This window comes from Anas platyrhynchos, chromosome 5 (genome assembly GCF_047663525.1).
Source record: "Anas platyrhynchos isolate ZD024472 breed Pekin duck chromosome 5, IASCAAS_PekinDuck_T2T, whole genome shotgun sequence".
Taxonomy (NCBI): domain Eukaryota; kingdom Metazoa; phylum Chordata; class Aves; order Anseriformes; family Anatidae; genus Anas; species Anas platyrhynchos.
The window spans coordinates 62,340,001-62,348,331 of record NC_092591.1 but is presented as its reverse complement, the minus strand read 5'-3'; the positions used below and the strand labels follow the sequence as shown (position 1 = coordinate 62,348,331).

The window sequence follows — 8,331 nt, the reverse complement described above, 5'->3', positions numbered from 1 at the left end:
CTGTATGTGTTCAGTAATTATTTTTGTTTCATTGTAACTGTGAAATTGAGTGTTTTGCTTCTGCTGTTATCAGGTCACTCCTGTAAATAAAGTATATCTCGGAGAATAGCAATGTTATTATTATTCAAAAGCTACATGTTTGGGCAATTATGCAAACATTGTCTTCCTGTCAGTCAATAAAACCTTTCCCGGAATACCTGGGACCCTTGAATTAATTAGGCTTGTCGTCTCCTCCTTTGAATGCCAACTTGCAAGGGGGCCACCTCAGTTCCCTCCCTGTCCAAGCGGCTCCACCACTGTCCATCAAGGTCACCTCACTACACGGCTGTCCATCTGCGTGGTGTTCTGCAATGAGCAGTATTGCTGCTCTAATTACTCGGTGCAAGCTCATATATGTACAATTCTGCAAACTGTGTATGTGCTATAACAAAAGTAAACCAAGTGACCTGCGTGCCGTTGCAAAGGTGGGAAGTCTACCGTGAGCAGCATCTCTTCCCTGAAGGAGGTGCAGCTTCTGCGGCCTGATCTCAGAGAGATCAGAGGCTGACTTCTCATTTCGGTTGTGGCTGGAAGTTTAGGAGCACAGCTTATAAGAAAGTAGCTGGAGAAAAAAGCCCTGGTTAAAAAAAAAAAATAAAAAAAATAATAATGATACTAGATTTAAACAAGACTTTTTATTTTATTTTATTTTATTTTATTCCTCCCTAAGTACTCTTAATAGGAATAAATGGTTTCTCTTCTCAGATCTGTATATTTCTGTAGAAATATACCGCTGGGAAAAGGCAGCAAAAATTCTGGCGACCATGTTTACATCCTACGCTGAAGACTTACTTCAGAAGAAGAAAAGACACAGAATTTTGTGCTGGCTCTCATTGTGAAGGTGAGTGTTGTCCTACATACACACTGATGAGAGCAAAGCTAAACGATACATAAATTTAATTGCAGAAGCGAACCAGAGTTACACCAGCCAAAGCCTCTCCAGTTTTTTGGAGGTGGAGACATTCTCCTGCTTTGTCTATTCTTGCTTCTTGGTAAACAGGTACGCATAAAAATGGAAGGGGTGGCATTAAAATCTTCTGTCTTTGTGGACCCCTGGCTACACCCTGTGTGTGTGGTACTCAAAAGGGCAAGTGTGTCCCACTGGGAGGAATATTCAGCGTCCTACAAATGGCTTTGAACCAGATGCACATCACACGACCACCCCAGTGAGCCACTGGATCTAGGTACTCTTGCTGGGACAAGTTCATCCACAGCTGTATGGGGAGCTGCTTAATTGAGCCTCATTACTCCAATTTCCTACTGACACTGTGCACCCTGTGAGGCACTGCTCAGGCATGCATCAGGGGCAGGGGGTCGAGCAGCTGCCTTTTCCATGCAAGCAGGAGAGGATGAGCTACAACAGTGCCCTAACCCAGCACTGTTGCCTCTGCAGTTGGTACCACTTACGAGTGAGAGCAAGCTGCTAATTTGTCCCCCTTAGGCAGGAGGGTGCACCTGCCTCTGCCCCTGTATTCTACTCTTCTACTGCACGTTTTGCCATAGAGGATGGTGTCCTGGTGCACTCCTGACAAACTGACACTGGCAAACCATCCCCAGGTGTTACCTTCACACATTTTTGGATCCCTGGTGATCCCTGCATTTGTGTCCTTTTAAAGAAGGGTGCATGCTTGGAAGCATCTCAACTAAAGTCTCCCAAAGAGGAGTATTTCTTCATTTTAAAAGATAACATGAGCCATCTATTTTCTTCTTATTCAGGCTGTGTAACCTGCATCTGGAAGGTCAGTCAAGCATCCCTTCAAAGCCTCCAGCTTCAATTCTGTTTCTTCAAGCACGCGAGCTCCAAGCACACAGGTTAGATGTAGCTTCCTTGTTCATCCCTGCTCTGTTGAAGTCCTGAATCCCTGCTGAGAGTTTTGTTTCTATCAGCAATCTTATTTCCTTACAGATATTCTTCCCGTTCTTTTAGAGATGTATTATCCTCAGTTTTTGTTGTTAAAGGGGGCCTATCATGGTCTTTTGCTCCTATAGGTATATTTGCAGTATCTACCACTTCATGTTGATGTTTCCAGTGTACCCTAAAAGCTGTTAGAGGAGTTAATCACTTTTTGATTTCCATGGGATGGTGGGCAACATGTGAGAGAGAACTTAGCCAGTGATACCCATTATTATCACCCTTCTGAAACTCACCACTGCTGAGTGAAAATGAGCTTTGTGAAGATAATCAATCACCGGTCACCACATGTGTTCCCTCAATATAACATTAAGGATAAAACTCACCACTTTGAACAGCATCAACACAAAGTCTTGTGTAATACCAATTCTCACTCACTCGGTTCTGTGGGGGAGATGAAAGAGGTATCTGTTTACCGAAGAGGTCTAAAAGGATGCTCTGGCTTTGTGTTTCACCACTCCAAGTGCAAATAATGGCTTGCTGGACGACCATCAGGCTAGCCTGACAAGGACTTTCTGTGCTGCAAGGTGGCATGGAGCTATCACAGCTCTGCACACTGAGTCAGGTAAGTTGTAACACCCAGCGTCATAGCAGGACCAATGACAAAAATAAATATCATAGCATTATAAAGAGTTTATTCCTTTGCCGTTATCTTTAGCCAGGTAGTATGCAGTTGATTCATACAATACGAAATTATTTCAGAACACCCATTATGCACACATCTCCTATCATTCCCCCCCAAATCCATAGTTAACTTTCCCTAGAGGACATTTTAGAACTAGTGAGGGATGAATTCAGATAGACGGTGGTGTCCATTGTGTCAGACTTGCGTATCCAACATTTTGCAGCCTGGAGTTGAAAGCTGTGAGAGGGCCATGCTCGTGAGCAGAGGCTGCTTGTTTGGCAGCACCTGAGAGCAGAGCTAAGCCGGTCAAGGCATTTCAGTCTGGGCCTGTCTTCTCTGGTTATGCGTACGTAAAGGTGCCCAGGTGATTTTCATGGCACAGGCTTTGCAGGGATGCAGTTGCTGCATCCTGTCACTGGAGACTAAGAAGCAGTGGCAGGTCATCACAAAGAGAATTAGCTCATGTATTTTGACAGGTGAAGCTAAATAAGATGAAATAATTTGACAGGAAGTAAAGCCAAAATGCAACAAAGGAATAGACTCGCAGGAATATCACGTTACCAGAGGGAGAAAAAAAATATGAGAATGAGAAATGTACATACAAATAAATAAATAAAGATGGTTAGATATTTTTATAAATCCATTTCAACCTCTACAGTTGGACTAGCTTGGAGTTCTTTGTCTCTTGGCGTATTTGGGAGAGGCGATACTATTATAAAAATAAGTGCTCCCACCTCCTAACACAAAGTAAGGGGACTCTTTGTGACTGCTCCTCCCTAAGGGAAGAAAGAGAAATGCTATATGGGGCACAAAAGCAACAGTGGATTTCTTAGCATATGGTCTTTTCCAGTGTGAGCACAGACAGGTTTTTGCTATAAGGAAACAAGGGAGATCTTTGCAATTAGTATTGTGAAGTGGATAGAGAATTTTTTGCCACCATGCTGCTGGGAAAACAAAAACAAAAAAAGAAAAAAAAAGAAAAAAAAAAAGAAAAAAAAGAAAAAAAGAGTGGGTATCTACACAGGCAGTGAAGAAAGCAATGACACGCTTTTCTCATTAAAAATGCCAATAGCAAATCCAGCTGTACCTGGTCACAGCAGTGAATAGCTGGCCTGCCTTTGAGGATCACTGTTGCAATCCGTGGAAACAGTGTGTGGATGCATGGCAGTACCCAGTCCCATTAGGTTGTACCAGCCTGCAGGCCTCCAGCCAGACAGCCTGCCATTTAGCTGTACACGTCCCTTAGCTGTGCACAGCAAATGCGGGCCATCTGGAGAGAGCAGGATCCCCCTCCTGTGCCTGGGCAGCGGCAGTGACACCGCTGGGGACTCTGCCAGACCATGAGCTGGGTCCCCAGTCAGCTCCAGGAGGGCAGGGGTTACAGCTCGAGAGGCTGCTGTGAGATTTGGCTTTGGGACTTTGATATCCAGAGCCCCAGAAGTTGGTCTGAAGAAGCTCAGTCCCATGTATCAGTGGCACCAAGACGTGCAGGAGATGGTCTGTCTGGTCTGAGGGAGAGTAGGAATAGGACAGGTCGCAGAGGCAGCTGTAGAGTTGTTGGGAAGACGAAAAGTGAGCTGAATGTTGTATGTATTTAAGTAGATAAAAGTGTGTCTTTGAGACCTAGGTGGAGAACTTATAATATGAATAGCTTTGTTTTCTTTCAGGGAGTGTTTTTAAATCTGTTTTAGTCTGAAATGACTGTGTATTAAGCACTTTGTTGTTGTTCATGTTGTTTGGGCTTTGTTATCGATGCATATGAAAAACTCCACTTCTTACCTACTTTGCTTGGATGAATTGCTATCTGACATTAACAGGAAATGTGGGCAGCATCCTGCAGGATTCATCCTTTGCTCTAAGTGTGCGGTCTTATTTGTCACTTGAAGATGTTTCTTGCTCTTGGAGTTGCCAAGATCCCTTTCAAATATGAACTGAGTGTGAAGCAATGAAATAAGAAGGTCCACTTGAGCTTGGAGAGAGTCTAAAATAAGAGCTCTAAGAATTGCAAACTATTCTATTAGGTTCTCATTTCAGGAGCTGGACTACATAAGTCTGTGTGCAAGAAACAGTCCAAATGCCCCAGCAGACACTACTCAAATGCCCAAAAGCCCCAGCAGTCGAGGACACGGTAACAAGCCAGTTTTTATCCACAGCTGACAAAATTTGTAGCTTTGAGTGCTATCAAATTTGAGCTATTGTTGGCCAGATTGTGTAGTAATGGGGAGATAGAAAGAAGGGCATTTCTAGCAGTGAGGATACACCAACACTGAAAGTGATTTTAAAAATAACATTACTGGGAAATTTGCCTGACACAAACCTTGGTCTCTCCCTGATGCAGAGGCACAAGGCACTGTGTACCTTCAGGGAAATAAACAAGCAACTGCCTTAAACCCATTCAACATGAAAGGACTGTGCTATTCTTCCCTGAACAACTAGACAATGAAAAAAAGAAAAAAAGATGAGGACATGATAAAGTATTATAAAAATATCCTCTTTCAGGACCTGTTGTCACAGCTTGACTCAGCTGTGAGGGAAGTACCCTTGATATTATTTCTGCATTCAAATGCTTCAGACATTTATCAGAGACATTGATGTGGAATACTTATGAATCAGGGGAAGGTCCTACTTGCCTAGCCTCCAACTTTAGGCCAACAGCCTTTGCACCTCTGTTCTTGCAATCCAGCCCACCCAGGTCTTCTTTCTGACTTGTGGCTCCAGTCCCCCATTGCATCTGTGCACCTATCAGTAAGCAAAAAGCACAGGAATTTCAGATTTACCCTCATTTCTACTCTGTTATTTAGGGATCGTTTTGCATTGTGGCCATCGTATCCATTTGAACAGAAAATTAATGGTTAATTTGCAACTGTTCTTGTAAATAAGCCTCTTCTTTACAGAATCATAAATCTTGCCGAGGAATTAAAAAGCAAGAAAATAAAGATGTATTGGGTCTACATTTTCAGATATTCTAAGTGAGCTTTTGCTTCGTGGGAGCCATAGAAACACACAGGCTTTTCTTCCTCCCCAGCCGAGCTATTCAGCCGGAAGCTGGGCTGATTTCAAACCAGTTTTTGCCAAAGACTGCTGGTACCTCCAACAGAGATCTGCTGGAGGGTGCAGGCTTAATTATAATGTATCTTCCCTACAGCTGCAGAACACTAATCCTGATTCACCAGAGTCCAGTCTTTGTTTGGTTATGGAAACTATTTTTGGATTTTTCACAGTTAATCCATCTCTGGTCTAAGACATACAGGGCCGTAGAGTACTCCTGGTATACGTATCGTGCTCTTACGATGCATGCTCAGCACACCTTTTATTTTTGCTGTACCTGCCTAGAAGCCTACCAGCCGGTGCGTTCAGCTCTGCACTGCGTTTCTGCTTCTACAGGGCACGAGTCCTCTCAAAACACACACCCAAATTGTGTCAGGCAGGAAGCAAGGGGATGTTCTTTCAGGGGAAGAGCATTGCATGGACATTGTCACCTTGGATGTCCCTTCCAGTAGCACTGTGTCCCATCAGGGACACATTTGGTGCCAGTTACTCTGCAGGGGGCAGTTTCAATAAATCCACGGCATCAGGGAAAGTTGGACTGGTCCTTTGGTGAAGAGGGAAAGGCAGGTTGTACTGTGTTAGCATGGATCAAACTCTTCATTCTTCAGTCATGAAACAGCACCCATCTCTTGTTCAATCTGCAGCCCTTACCTGCAGGCATTCCAGTTTTGAATCATAAGGTCTGGTGCCCTGAAAGTGTGTTTCAACTTTTGGAAAAGACTTAAGACTAAATTAGGCACCACTGTGAAAGGACTTAGTTTTTCCAGAAATCTCTGTGACTCCTGTAACATCCTTACCTTTACTGCTTAGACAAAAATAGCTTTTTAAAGTTGAGGAACTTCTTGAGACTTGAATTTAACTCAGCTAAGGACAAAAAGAACATTTTTTTCTAGAAGTATTTCAGGATTCTTTCCTTGTTCTGTTACCATAATTATTGAGCAAATCATTGTAATACTATATTTTGTTTAGTGCACTGTAGATGTATCACAAGTCTGATTAAAATCTGAAACTAATGGTTTTATATTTGATTTTATAATACCATATAAGGACATAATTATTATAAATGAAAAAACAAAAAAAAGATTTAGTCTAAAAGTTCCTCAGGTCAAGCCCAGTGCAAGGGGGCCCTGAATGATTTGGAAACTTCAAATGAAAACAACAGATAAGTATTTATTATTAAAAGTAATAATTCCAGGTCCCCTCTCCCATAATCTTAGTCACTGTGGTCATTATCAGGAGAAAGAATTTGGGTTTGTTAGTAGCAGAATACAATATAGACATGATGTCTTATGAAACCACCCTGGAATTATATTAAAAACTGGAAACTTAAGTGCTATCTGGCAGAACAACGTTCTTCCCCTCAATTGTAGTTTTCAAACTTAATAAGTCTATGAAAAACTTGAAGCCAAGGTTGGAAACCTAAGTCCTCTTTTGTATTTATATGAGAACCGTTTTACAGTACTTTGCAATATAGAGAGTTTTTAAGTTTGTCTAGCACAACTAAGAGGTTGATAGCCCTTTTTCTCCACTCATTTACATTTAGGGATGACTGTGGTTTTAACGAAGCAGAATATTCCAAATACTAATGGATCTTAAATTGCTTATTCTTACCAAGAGGTACTCCAAATAGCACATTTGCCTCAAGTGATATAAAGTGATGAGTTAATTCATGTACTTGTGTCAATTGCTTCAAGATACTGAGAATTAGCTGCATTAGTGATACCTTTTTTTTTTTTTCTCTTCACATATGTACAGGAAAGTGCATAGGAATGGAGATCGATTTAACCTCTACTGCACAGAGGAGGGGAGAAATGGTTGATGTCCTACAAACCTCATTGACAAGGTTAGTAAAATCTTTCTGTTTGTGATCTCTTGCTGGTGTTTGAGTTACATAAGTTTCTAAACAGAGTAGTCTAGTCCATGACAGCAAAATTTCTGACCACAGTAATAAACCAAGCAAAGTCTGTCTTAAGGGCAAGCCACACCAAGTGGAATTTGAAAATCCCTCATAGTAACCTGCACCAAAGTGGTGCTCAAGTTGCTCCAAAGATTTGGAGCATTTGGACTCCTAAAGCTATCTGCTTCACGTCCTGGAAAAGCCTGCAAAGTAAGAAAAACATGGGAACAAGTGCACACCCCTGGTATCTCAAACTTCCTTGGAGATCAAGGGCCAGAGCACAGTGTGACTCCCCAGCCTCGGGGTTCCTCTGATGTAGCACAGAGCAACAGGTGGCAGCTGTTAATGTGCTGAATGTGGCTTCCCCCTGTGTCCGGCCATGGAAAACAAAGCGAGCGAGCGGATCCATGCCAAACACTTTGCGAGCATGGAGCTTACACAATTGGGCTCCACCCACATGCCTCACATGGGAATTTTCTCCCTCACCAGCTGGGTTAAGATCACAAGATGGAAAAAGGGGAGGAAAAAAAAAAAAAAAAGCACTGGAGTTGTTTTCTTTCCATTGTGGCTCCCGAGCTGAAAGTTCCTTTGCAACAGAATAATAGAATAAAGATGAGAGGGAACACTGCTGATGGCTCAAAATCTGGAACCAAAGTTTATTTTTCCTAAGCTGCCTGAGCTTGAACAGTCTTGTCAGACAATGTCAACAGAGGTGAAAAAAAATGACGAAAATCATTGAATCTAGTTGTGCTCAAAAATGAATAAATGCACCAGACAGGGTAAGTATATGGCCATTAAAAATGGCATAAC

At 42.3% G+C, this 8,331-nt stretch overlaps 1 protein-coding gene across 1 annotated transcript in view; it reads left to right on the top strand.

Annotated features, from left to right (window-relative positions):
* The first annotated feature begins 744 nt into the window (after window positions 1–744).
* LMO1 (LIM domain only 1) overlaps window positions 745–8,331 on the top strand; it is a 79,068-nt gene continuing 71,481 nt past the window's right edge. The window contains exons 1-3 of the mRNA XM_072039346.1: window positions 745–880; window positions 1,756–1,851; window positions 7,380–7,467. The gene's annotated coding sequence lies outside the window, so the exon portion shown is untranslated. The remainder of the gene's footprint in view (window positions 881–1,755; window positions 1,852–7,379; window positions 7,468–8,331) is intronic.